At 46.2% G+C, this 13543-nt stretch overlaps 1 pseudogene; it reads left to right on the top strand.

Annotated features, from left to right (window-relative positions):
• Positions 1 to 443: 443 nt before the first annotated feature.
• On the top strand, positions 444 to 12118 carry LOC127310344 (uncharacterized; annotated as a pseudogene).
• The last annotated feature ends 1425 nt before the right edge of the window (positions 12119 to 13543 follow it).

Here is a 13543-nt window from a genome sequence, read left to right as displayed (position 1 = left end):
GGCGCATATCCATGGTGGTGCGCCGGTACCCTCTGCCTCCAACTATAGCCTTTTTCCTAGTAGTGCTAGCCCTGCCTGGTTCAACATGATATGCAAGACTAGCAGTCCAGCATCAGGTTATAAACAGGTTAAAACACAGCACATAGTCTAGTGTATATTGTCGATGTTTGTTTTCATTTGGGTGAGAGCTTCTTTGCGTGGCTGCCGGCGCAACCAACTCGATACGTACACCGGCGTCAAGCCCGGGGCGGCGCCTTTATAAAACCAAGTAGAAAGTCCATCGCCGCGCGCAACGAACCCGGCCGCTTCCCTTCAATCGTTTCCGTAACAAACAGCTAGCAATGGCAGCATGGCGGAAGCTACCACACGTCTATAGAAGCCATGCAGTTGTTAGGAAACTGGTTGAATCCACCGTACCGGCGTCGTGCTCGATCTCGATGACGATGGCGGCGGTTCAGATAGTCCAGCTCGCCGCCGTCACGTCGTCGCTGGTGCTGCTTCTGCTGCAACCGGTGGCGGCGACAATGGTGCCGCTGGCATCGGCGCCGAGGGCACGTGGCAGCGCCGGCGTTACGCGTACAGCGACACCAGGTGAGTTTGGTCCTTCGACGCTTCTCCTTCTCCTTCTCCTTCCCTTTCTTCTCCTCCTTCTCCTTCTCCTCCTCCTCCTCCTCCTCCATGCATACATAATCGCGTCGATCTCGATGTTACTTTTTTCGTTAGACATCAGTTTGTCGCCGTATCTTGATCACCGTACGTTTTTTTCTCCAAAATAGTATACTTCCTTTCTGATGCATGTTTGAAATGTAGGCGTGCATGCACGGCGGCGCAGGTGCTGGTGGACAACGGCGTCGTGCAGGTTTCAGTGTCGAAGCCGCAGGGACAGATCACCGGCGTCCGCTACGCCGGCGAGCCCAACCTCCTCCAGTTCGGCGAGGGCCACAATAACTCCGGCGGGTAAAACATTTATATACTACAAACATACATAGAGTTAAATTCACCGGTAGTCATGGAACTTGTCGCACAAAATCAATTTGGTCACTGTACAACCATAATATGAATTTACGGTCACTGAATACGCGTTGGAGATTTACACGTGGTCACACCTCGCGGCGTAGCGGCGTATTTGCTGAAGTGGTGCTAAGTGGGTCCTACTACCAGGTAACTTAACAGAGAGATAATAACACTTTGCTAGAGGAGGGTGTTTTTGCAAAACTATCATCTCCCTAGCTCTCTCTAGCGATTCCCTCTTCGCGATGCGCCCGGGCCACCGACTGCTGCCGCCCAGGCCGATGCCGGCTGTCCTCGGCACCGCCGCTCTCCGGTGAGGCTCCGCCTCAACCTCCTTCTCCGATTCCCCTCCTTCTCGACGCTGCCCTGCACCTGCTTGAGCCCCCACGACTAACCCTAGCCCTGCCTGGTTCAACATGATATGCAAGACTAGCAGTCCAGCATCAGGTTATAAACAGCACGCATGATTCAGTTCTTGTTTCAGCATACACATAAAGCAAGCAGCTTACCAAATGACAGATGTTTCATCTCTTTTAAAAAGTTTTAAGCTCATTTAAACAGTTTGAAGCTTCAGCTTCTGCAAGTGGATCTAAAATGTTCAGTACAGTGAGATGATCTCACTAATAACATGCTCTAGGAATGTGTTTTGGAACTTTCCAGGGTCCGGTCAGCCAAGAGCCAGCATCGACATGTAAGTAATACTGTCTCACACTAGCTAGTCAGTACTAGTCACTGCTACTAGTGATATAATTTACTTACCTTAACTAGCTAGAAGTAGTACATTATGTCGCCTCTCTTCATGGCATGGTGTAAATCTCTCCCACTGTTTAGGCTCCTGGACAATCTGTAGTTGCAATGTGCATGCTGCTTTCTGTTCTAACTGTCGGTTAATCTTTGCTGAGTGCTCTCAATGCACGTACGGGTGCTGTTATTTAACTTGGTCTTTCTGTTACTCTTAGTTTAACTTACCGATTTCAGAGCACTTGCAGTTACAGAGTGCAATATTAATGTCAGAAAATTTCTTCACCGGATCGACTTGCTGTGTGGTCAGTTAATTAGCTGGAACCACCATTTGATGATGTGCATCGAAAGGATGCGTAATCCTAGAGGAGTGCTTCCGTGTCCTCCGTCAGCTCCATATGGTTCTAAAAAGTTGGAGCTGCTTCCGCTTTTTTTTTATGATCTATAGAGCTACTTTACCTTTTGGTACAAATATGTGAAGTTAGTTCAGCAGAACAAGAAAATACGAAACCGATGTTTATTTACGTCTCACTACATCGATAAGTGACCAAAACATACGCATGACTTATCTTTCTCCCCTCTCCTCTCCCGGACATGTTTTTTTAATGCCCAGACTTTTCCTTGATTTGACTTCACCACAACGCGATTCACGCCTGCCGTCACCGAATTGAGGCTGCCGACAAATGATCGACGTACCTTCTACCAGAGTAAAACTTGTCCGATTCTGCCGCCAGAACTTGTTGTTGCTGCCTCAACCAACTTCATCATGGGTGAGGCAGCGTGGGAAAACAAAAGGGAGGTGTTATCCATTACGTCTGGAGCATTGGTAAATCGGGAAAGAGTTGGGCGTTGGGAAATATGCTCCGGAGAGAAGGAGAGAAAGATAAGACCTGCGTGACGTTTTGGTAACTTACCGGCAGTGGGACGTAAATAAACACCTGCTCCGTGTTTTCTTGTTTCGCGGAAGCAACTTCACGTATTTGTACCAAAAGCTGGAGCAGCTCTACAAATAAAAAAAAAAACTGAAGCAGCTCTAACTTTTCAAAACCATGGAACTAAGGGGGACACCGAAGCACTCCTCGTAATCCTACTAATTAAGAACATGAATGTGAACTGTAAAATGATGTTGCCGTACATTCTGAAAAAAACACAAAAAAAAGAAGGTTATTGCTGAATAAACAGAGCAAGTGCAGCAGTTCTGATAATCTCCTAACAAAATTCATTTCTTCAGTTCGGTTGGCAAAGAATAAGTTTGATGAATTGAGTCTTAATCATACATGTGATGGAGAATTTGGGCAGGCTGGACCTGGACAGTACAGAGTTCAGGGTGGTATCTTCAAGCGAAGAGTGGAGCTGTCCTTCAGAAGCACCTACGACCCATCAAGCTTCAACAGCGTCCGTCTCACCGTCGACAAGCGGTACGCCCGCCGAGTGATCACTCCTTTACAGAAGATCTGCAGGGGATCAATTAACTTATCTTGATCATGCTCATGATGCAGGCTGGTGATGCTGAGAGTTAGCTCAGGGTTCTACTGCTACGCCATCATGGAGCACGCTGACAACTGGCCGGCGCTGAACATCACGGTGGCCCGGCTCGCCTTCAAGCTCAACACGGCGAGGTTCAACTACATGGCCGTGTCGGACGGGATCCAGAGGTACATGCCCAGGGCGGCGGACCGGGACCCACCCCGGGGCAAGCCGCTGGCGTACAAGGAGGCCGTGCTGCTGCTCAACCCCCTGGAGCCGCAGTTCAGGGGGGAGGTGGACGACAAGTACCAGTACTCGCTCGACAACAAGGATATAACAAGGTTCATGGCTGGTCGGCGGCGGGCCCGTCCCCGTGGTTTTGTGGGTCATCACCCCGAGTAACGAATTCAAGAGCGGTGGGTCGCTTAAGCTCGAGCTCACCTCGCACGTCGGCCCAACCTCCCTCACGGTGAGCATGCAATCCTGCATATACAAAGATTGAAACTCCTGCGCGCATTATTGTGTTTTAAGTGAACGTTCTTGCGCCTCGGCAGATATTTCTTGGACCGCATTACGTCGGGAACGATATCGTGACCAAGATCGACGATGGTGAGCACTGGAAGAAGGTCATGGGCCCGGTGTTCATCTACCTCAACTCCAACCCGAGCAGCGGAAGCTTCCAGGCGCTTTGGGAGGACGCCAAGGCGCAGGCGGAAACCGAGGCGAGCAAGTGGCTGTACACCTTCCTGGAGTCGCCGGACTTCCACAAGGCGGCCCAGAGAGGCTCCGTCACCGGCAGATTACTGGTCAGAGACAAGTACGTGAGTGGCGTGGACATGCCCGCCCGACTTGCCTACATGGGCCTCGCCGCGCCCGGGATACCCGGCTCCTGGGCGACGGAGAGCAAAGGATACCAGTTTTGGACGAGGGCTTCGGCGACCTGCGGATGGTGCAGGCGAAATGGGGCGCAGGTTATATCCCAGCCGCTACAGTCTCCTAGGGATACGAGCCACCGGTGACCAGCCTGGGCCTCCCCTCTCTGTATAGCATGGTATTGCCTGTATACCGACTTTTCTGTACTCATGTATTAAAGCGAGATTCCTTCATGTGGACCCCCTTTTGTCTACACATACGTCTCGCATGAGTGCATGACAGACTTTTTGGCAGTAGGAGGGGATAGGTGGGATCTTTTTCTCTCTCTGTCTTGGACAAGACTAGGCGGCGGCGCCGCATAAAAGCCTCCGCGTGCGGCTGGTGACGTAAGCAAGACTAATTTCCAGATTAATTAGCCCAAGCTATCAGGTTTAATGGTCACTATTTGCCAGATTAGTAGTAGCTGGCATGTTAATTTGTAGTACTCACTAATTGCCAGATTAGCTCGAGTAGGTCTAGTTGATAGCCTCAATTGTTACTTGCCAGATTAATTGGGCAGTACCTGCCAGGTTAATTATCCCTAATTTCAAGATTCAAATTAATTATGGCCAAATTAATCAGATGCTTAAGTAGCACAGCTGCTAGATTAATTAAACATAATTTCCGGATTAAATTAGACTACTCACCAAATTAGTTAAGCCTAATTGCCAGACTAATTACATGACGTTTCGATCTCTCCATGTATCGTCTTCCCCAATCTCACAATTTCGTCAACAGTGCCATGCGAGAGCCAAGCTGTGTTGCCAAATATTGTACTAACTGTCGAGCTGCACATCCGTCTACCCACCGGAATCCATTATCGCCCAGCTTCACCTCCATCTTCCGGTCGAACCAGTCAACTCCCTCGCCGTGTACTCGGCGGCGGCGGCCCGGCTCTACGAACAGCGCTCATCGGCGGCGGGCTCCACATTACCTGCTCGTCAGCGCGACGGAGTCCTCCTCCCCGCGCTCCGTGGCGGCGTCTCCTTGCATCCTCGCTGGCGGCAGCCTCCGGAGTCCAGACTGCCTGCTCTCCGGCGGCATCCCAGCGCCACCGACGAACGTTTCCTCCCGCGCTCAGCGGCGGCGTCCGGCCACAGCCCTGCCGGCGGTGTCTCGCTGCATCCAGTCGGCGGCAGCCTCCGCTTCTCCGATGCCTCTTCCGCACGGCGCTGCTGCTCTAGAGAAAGGAAAGAGTGTGTGTGGCTGAGAAGAACGCTCGGGAAGATAAGGTAGCGAGGCGATAGGTTGTGATCCGTTCTTAAAGGGCACGATGCGTTTTACTAATCACGACGCACGCCGCACGGGAGCGTTTATATGCGGCGCCTCTTATTAGAATTTACTCGTGTTGGAGTTCCTGTGTAGTTTCATCAGTTTTATCTATAATAACAAGGTAACACCTCAATTTATTTATTTGTATTTTTCAAATTTCGAAATTTTGTGATCATGATATTTGTCTCCGTAAGTGCTCCACATAGAGTACAATATGTACTGCATTTGAATCCAACTTATAAAGTCCTTATAAGATTCTGTACTAAGTTCTGCTTAGTACTTTCTTCAAGGTTCTGGTCGAGTCCATAAGGTAAGCGAAAAGTACTGTGTATAGTCTTATAGAGTCCTGATTACACATTTATAAAGCCATGTGGGTTTTCAAGGACTGGGGCAACAAGTCAAACTGTGTTTACACAATCTGCACAAGATTCGCTTCCGAAACCAAATAAATTCAACCTTATTTGTAAATTCTGTGTGCAAAATTCTCAAGAGATATACATGTACAGAGATTTGTGTGTAAAAACAAGCTCACAGCAAGAAAAACGGGGAAAAGGAAAAGAATGGGAAACTAAATCCCTGCTGCAGAATTAGAGAACAAAGTATTTTGATCAACTTGAAGGAGTTAGATAACCCAGAATAGATTCGAATTTTATATAGCAACACAAAAATGTAGATAAACCAAAAATAAGGCAGATGCAACAAGCTCCGAAAAAATAGCGTCTCCGGGGAGCCCCGTGTCGCTAGGGGAGGACCAGGAGTGGTGGCGCGGCTCGTGGGGGAAGGAGTGGCTATGGTCCGTGGCGGCGGAAGGTGGCCGCGGGGTCGTGGTAGAGCGGCTGCCGGCGAAGCCTGGGTTGGAGGAAGCCGTGGTGGGGGTAGTGCTTCTAGCGAGAGGAAGGGGATCGATAGTGGCGGCGCGGGGAGGTGGTCTGGAATCCATCGAGGGTAAAAATGGTTGTGTGACTTGTGTCTAGTTCTAGGGTTGGGGCCTTGGGGGTCCCGTGCGTGGTTGGCTGTGTAGGCTCCCGTGCGTGGTTGGCTGTGTAGGCTGACTAGGCTAGCGTGCTATACGTTATTTTTCCTTAAAACTGTGTTTTTTTTCTATTTGTAACACCCCAAATTTTAAAACAAAGAGAAAATGAATTTCCTTTTTCCAAAAATGAGAACCAACAAAAACTTTTTCTTACATAGAGTGCTCATACCTAATACTTGTGTTTTGCCATGATGAGTCTTATTATGCTTATGTGCTAAACCCTAAAATGCTAAAGTGATCAAGTGACGATCACCAACCAAATAAAATAAAAGAGAAAGAAATCAAATAAGAAAAACCTTAAACCCTAACCTTCTCAAAAATCATTTGGATCTATTTTGAGAAACCAAAATAAAAGGAAAAGACATATGTGGGCATGTAGCCCTAATAGGTAAATCTTGAACCCTACCTTTAATATTTTTGCTAAATAGTGGTGAACCATGGTGAACCCCACTAAACCCTAAACCTCATCCCTCTTGTCACAAATCTTTGAAAAGCAAAATAAAAAGAGGTAATCTTAAATAAGAAAAAGGCACATGCAAGCCTATGGCTACTTTTTGCAAATGCTCCAACTTTGAGGGTTGACCTTGGTAGATGTTTTGAAATACATCAACACACTCAACAAGGTACTTACCAACCAATTCAAGTGAGAAATAAAATAAAATCAAACATATGCATAAAGGTATATGTGGCACTTAGCCAAAATATCCAATCTTGAATTAGGCACCTCCATTGTCCTAAAATGATTTGAACCTTTTATCCAACTCAATCTAACACCAAATAAACCTCACTCTTGTCAAAATGAAGCAAAGAGAAATAAAAGAATAAAAGTTAGAAATTCACAAAACCCTCACATACGGTTTATGCCATTTTTACAAATCTTTGACCTAGACCATTTTGGCCTTCACCATTAGTTGTTTTATGTTACCAAACATTTATTACAACTTTTGGAATCAAATAAACACAAATCAAATCAAATTCAAACTCAAAATGGGCTCACATACAATAATAGTCAAATCTGCCATTTATATTCTGGTCACCACTTTGAGCCCTTGTATCTCAAGATTTTCAAACTAAACTTTCTCAATTCTTTGCATGTCATCCAAGAGTACATCAAGATGAACAACTTTTGTAAAGACCACCATGCCAAATTCATCTTGGATCAAATTCTATGCTCATCCAAAGTTGGAACTTTTTATCAAATGCAACAATCCCACTTTATCCAAATTTGCAATTCTTTGATTTTGAAAATTCCACCACCACTTGTATTTGTCTCTGGTCATTTGCAACCTATCCAAATGAACCATTTTCAAATTTTGGAACCACATGAGCTCAACCAATTTTGGCAAAGTTTGCAATTTTCAAATATGGAACAAATCCAAAACACTATTTGGCATAGTGTTGGCCTAACCCTAAGTGCACACTCCACTCTACCTTGTCCCCTGGTCCCTTGTATCTATATTAAACCCAATAGCAACCTAGGAGAAGAGCCACACATGGCAAGACCTAACCATGCCGGCCATGGACATGCCACCTCACTCCCTCTCTATTCTCTCAACCCTAGCACCAGCAACCTTGCCCCATATGCTCCCCTTGGTCCCCTGAGCACGCCGGTGGTCACCGTTCGTCGAATGGTGGACGACAAGCACCCCACCACCGCGCGCCCACGACGTCCCGTGCGACACGGGCGGCATGGCCACGTCGCCGTGTGCACGTCCGCGCGCCCCACGGTGCACGCGTCGCCTCGACGCTCTACGCCTTCCCCGGACCCCCTCTCTCGCCACGAGTCTCACCGCAGCACGGGGAACACGAAGGACACGCTGACGTAGCCGACCCGTGCCCGCCGCCGCCGGAGACAAGGACGAAATCCCGCCTCGGCCGCGCCAGTACGCGCCATCGCCCGACAGTCGTACGCCTCGCCGTACCGCGCAATTAATGCTCAAAGTACCGCCGTGACTTCGCCTACCTCCTGCGCCCATTCACCCCTGGCCCCTCCGTCAACCTCGCCCGCGCCTCACAGCACCCCTGGCCCCTATAAAAGGAGAAGCTCCCGCGCCCAACTCCTCACACCAACATCGCTCCCCTCTCTCTTCTGATCCTCCTTGTCCACTCCTCTCACTCAATTAGCCACGAGAACTGCTCAATTTGTCGCCGGAGTCCGCGGAGGAGCTGAGATCACCGCCGCCGATTGCGACCACCATTGGAGACGCCGTCTGCGCGATCTTCTTCCCCTTCCACGACAACCTCGCCTAGCACCAGCGCCGCCCCTCGCCGGAGCTCCAGCACGCCGCCGACCCCCTACCTCCGCCGCGGCAGCAACCCTCTCGCGTCAACAACGACGACGATGCCCAGCCGTGCGATTAGATCTTGATCCAACGCCTCTCAGCCTCCCGTACCGTTTCGGTAAGTAGCAGTCGCTGACTGGTGGCCCCCATGCTGTCAGCAAGCCCACGCGCGCTGGACGTGTTACTGGGCTGAATTGCTGCATTTCAAATAGTTTCGGCCCACTCTGTTTCCCGCCAGCCCGTTAAATTCAAATTCGGTTTAATCAATTCAATTCAAATTCAATACTGGCTCCAACTTTGAAAATTCATAGAATCTGTTTGGCTTGGCCAAATTTAACAAATTTCATATTGTTGGAAAGCTAGTGAAAAGTTCTACAACATGCCACTGGTTTGAACCCTAGATCTGTTATAGAATTAAAGTATAAAAATAAACAAGACAGGGACTTTTCTGACTTAGAATAATTATTAAAAATCAACCAAAATGCTTTTGAGTTGATTCCAACTCCTATAAATCACATTTCACTTGTACTAATTGTTTCTGCAATAGTATGCCATGCTTACTTTGAGTGATCATGGCCCAAATTAAATAAAAGACTATATGGCTATTTTCGTTAGTGGATATTGTCCAAAACTATTATGTAAATTATATGAAGTGTTTCACTTCATTTAAATCTTTTCCCAAATACTTTCATATGAAGTAATGACCCCTGGTCAAATACTCTCACATGAAATGCTTGGTGATTTTAAATCACAAATAGAATTGTTAAATTGTATGAGGAACTTTACCTCATTTAAATCATTTTCTCAAATGATGATGATGAACGGTTGACTTAGGTCAACATGAATTCATGTAAGATTGTTTGAGGAATTTAAATCTTGTCACAAACATTTCAAAATGAGGTAGAGACTCTGGTCATTTAGGTCTCATATGATTTGTTTGATGATATTAAATCTTTACCATATTAAGATTAAATTGTATGGGGTGTTTCACCTCATTTAAATCATCTTCTTAAATGATGAGTATGAAAAGGTTGACTTAGTCAAACTAGGTCATATATTATTCATGAGAGAAATTAAATCTTAAAAAGATAATGAGAGGAAATTATTTCTTTAAGTAATTAAAAGTAAAACCCTAATTAGTATGAGAGGAAATTATTTTTCTTAAATAAGAAAAACACATATACCCACTTAATAGTAATGTGTGATGCTAGTTATGTAAATCATAAGTGTGCCTAGTTTAGTAAATAAGTTTGGTATGATGATTGTGTACCCCGTATTCGTATTTTAGACGCTAGTACCGAGGAGTATCCAGAGGAGGAGGAGGTCTACTTCCAAGGAGAAGAAGATCACTTTGACCAATTTACAACCCAAGGCAAGATAATACTCTTGCAAAGTGCAAAGCTCACTATGAGCAAGGCATTACCCATTTACTTTATGTTCATGATCCTATTTCCCAGTTTTACTTTACAAGCTTTACTTACCTTTGTTTTATCAAAGTACTTTTTGATTCATGATTCACTTGGTGAGTATTGGATTAGTACAAGAGTATCAATGTTAGCCTAGAAGCAAAGCAAATTACTTAGCACCCCTCATACTTAGATGCTAGTGCTAAATTAAAATTGACTACTCTAGATGGGAACTTGTGAAATGAAAAGACTTTGAAAACCTTGGAATGATGAGTCATTCTATTGAAAGATTTTGAAGGTGATTGTGACTGGTGAATGACATGGTGAAATTTACAAAAACTGATGGTTGGGTTCGGATGCGATACCATTCCAATTTTACAAGTACCCCCACAATACCTGATATGGGTAGGGCTTAACTAGAAGTTTATGTATCTTAGTATGGGTTCCCCCTACACAAGCGTCATCGGGGTTATGCCAAGGGCTGCCTCCAAAGAAATATGAATGATGTGATATGACGTGATTATGAGGTGAATGTCCGGCCCAAGCCCTGTGCAGTTCCCAGGCTGACAGTTTGTCTTCACTGGGAGGCCAAGCTCACGGGGAGAGATGCTTATACTAGGATATGTAAGTGAAAGGTTATGGTTGGTAGTCCGCACACGGAGTGTGATAAATCAAGGCCAGTTAACCCTGACGGATTATTGCAAATGGTGTGGCACAAGTGTACGACCTCTGCAGAGTGTAGAACTATTCGAATAGCCGTGTCCACGGTTATGGACGGTTGGAAAGGCCATACTGTTCCATCATCAGACCATTTTCAAAAATGTGACATGTGAAGGGTGACTTGTGATTTGAACCTGAGATGATGACTTTGACTTGAAACACAACTGAGTTGTGGGAATGACACTAATGTTCCCACTTGAGTTAGTTAGCACATGAAGAGTTTTTATTTCAAATACTTGTGAACTATAATTGGCTTTATGCAAAAGAAACTAGAGCTTAGCATCCCCTTACTAGAATTTTTAGTACTTACATTAGTATTAGTTTGCGAGTACTTTAAAGTACTCACGGCTTTGTCCCTGGCTATTCAAATGGCCAGACTATGAAGAGGAACAGCAGTAGGAAGAGGATGGACAGCAGGACGTCTACGACAACTAGGACTACTCCTGACGTCAAGCGTTGGCCTGTGGACTAGAGAGTCCCTTTATCTTTACGCTTCCGCTATGAATTGTGTTCGTTGATCAATAGATCAACTATTTGTGTAATTTGGATCATGTGATTTCTATTTGTAAGACGATTACGGTATGTAATAAATGATGACTTATGATATTCAACTATTATGTCTCGCAACAACAATATTCCTGGGATTGCGATGTATGGCATAACATGCATCTGGACTTAAAAATCCGGGTGTTGACACTATTTTTTATCAAAAAATAAAATACTCTCTCCGTCCATTAAATGATGTCGCAAAGGTTCATCTAAATTTAAATGTATATATGCACTAAAGAGTGTCCAGGTACATTTGAATTCAGACAGAACTTTCGACATCAAAAAATTGATAGATGTAGTAGAAGAGATGAGATGTTTTGGACATTTTTTTTAAAGACACGGATTATTTTGGTGTTGTGAAATTATTGTGGAATTAAACCACACATTTAGAATACTGGAGATCAGGGAAGGCTGAATGGTCATCTCATGTGGGAAACGGATTTGGAAGCTTAGGCCATCCCAATGAGGAGGAGGAGGAGGTGGCGGCACTGGCGTTGGTGCGGCCGCCTGCTGCACAACTGGATGGCCTTCTCGAGCTCAATCCACTTGGCTCGCTCCTCCGCCTTGGAGATGAGGATGGCGTGATGGATGGCCTCCTCCTCGGTGACGTAGGCATCCCGAATGGGCCTGCTGAAGAAGGTACCCGAGGATTACTGAAGGCCTATGACCTGAAGATTACAAAGCCCAGAAGCCCAATAAAGCGTCGATATGGAATATGGAGATAGATTAGGAATAAAGAGATTTGTAATTGTACGGGACGAACTCAAAGAGTCTCTCGCTATTTTGTAACTTGTACGATACGAAAGCCTCGGTTCAACCTCCTATATAAAGGGGAGCCGAGGGAGAAAGAAAGGATCGATTTATTGTCAACACAAACCCTGGTTTTAAGCAGTCGAGCACCTTTTCGGCTCAAACCTTCGAGATCTACTTGCCCTCTACTTTCCGCAAAACCCTAATCTACAACTTGTAGGCATTGACAAGTTAATACATTGTCAATTGGCGCCGTCTGTGGGGATTGGAGGCGAGAAGGAGCTGATCTCGATGACATCAACAACATCTTCAATATCATCGGTAGCAAGCAACGCGATGGACGGAGGTAAACATATCAAAACTGGTCTCGTTGATTTTGTTCCTCACCCTCTCGCCCGTGTGGATGCATATGCCCATCTGGAGGAGCCAATGGAGATGACGTTCGGGAGCTTCCACTTCCGTGTCTGGAAAGAAGGATCTTATAGTCTCGCGGTACCGATTTCCTCGGGACTGTTAGCGGCTGATTCTGATTTCTCGGGATCATCATCATCTTTCGAGTCAGGAGACGAAGAGATCTCACCGTCAAGCTTCACCAAGCCCGCTTCAAGCGGAAAACTCGCCAACATGTTCGGCGGCATGTCCTTCGGGTCATATGCAGACTCAGATCTGAGCAGCGACTCAGAAAGTGTCGACAGCTTTGACTTCGTCGACAGATCTACTTCTATTCGGGAGGTCTTCGCCGATCTATATGATGGTGTCAACGATCCTGAAGAGGAAAACAAAGCTAAAATATATCATCAGGTCTGTGCAATTATCGAGTCAAGCCGTCAAGAAGATGAAACATCGGAGGCTTTCGATGATTTGGGAAATCCATACATCGATCCCACTGATCTTACGCGAGGATTAGGAAATAAATATGTTGGGCCTACACCTCGTGAGAAATTACAACTTCTGCAAGCAGATTGAGACAGATCATCAAGAGCCATGAATGGCACAGAGCCGATGACCACCACAGCCGCGGCGGAAGAGCTGCAAGCATATCAATATAGACTCGCACGTGCTGGACGAGAGCTTGAAAACAAAGAGTGATATTGAACAAAGAAAAGCTGCAGCCTTTGCGCCGAGTAGACGAAGAGCTGAGTTAAGTCGACAATCAGGAACTTCGAGAGATAACCATAGAGCAGCACGCGCTATAGGAAGATCTCGACTGGCGCATGTACCCGAGAATGAGCGAGAGCATCTGATCCAGAACCTCGACATGTCCTTTATGTCGATAGAACATCATCCCCAAAAAAACCGGAAGCTGGATACATGGCGACTCAAGCCTTCATATTGGCATCTAGGCCACCTCCTGGAGATCCAAGAGAAGCATTGTATCAAATGGCCATGGCAAGAGTCGG

Source organism: Lolium perenne, chromosome 6 (assembly GCF_019359855.2).
Source record: "Lolium perenne isolate Kyuss_39 chromosome 6, Kyuss_2.0, whole genome shotgun sequence".
In the NCBI taxonomy this organism is placed as follows: Eukaryota; Viridiplantae; Streptophyta; class Magnoliopsida; order Poales; family Poaceae; genus Lolium; species Lolium perenne.
The sequence above is the reverse complement of the archived record's forward strand: the minus strand, read 5'-3'. Positions and strand labels throughout refer to the sequence as shown.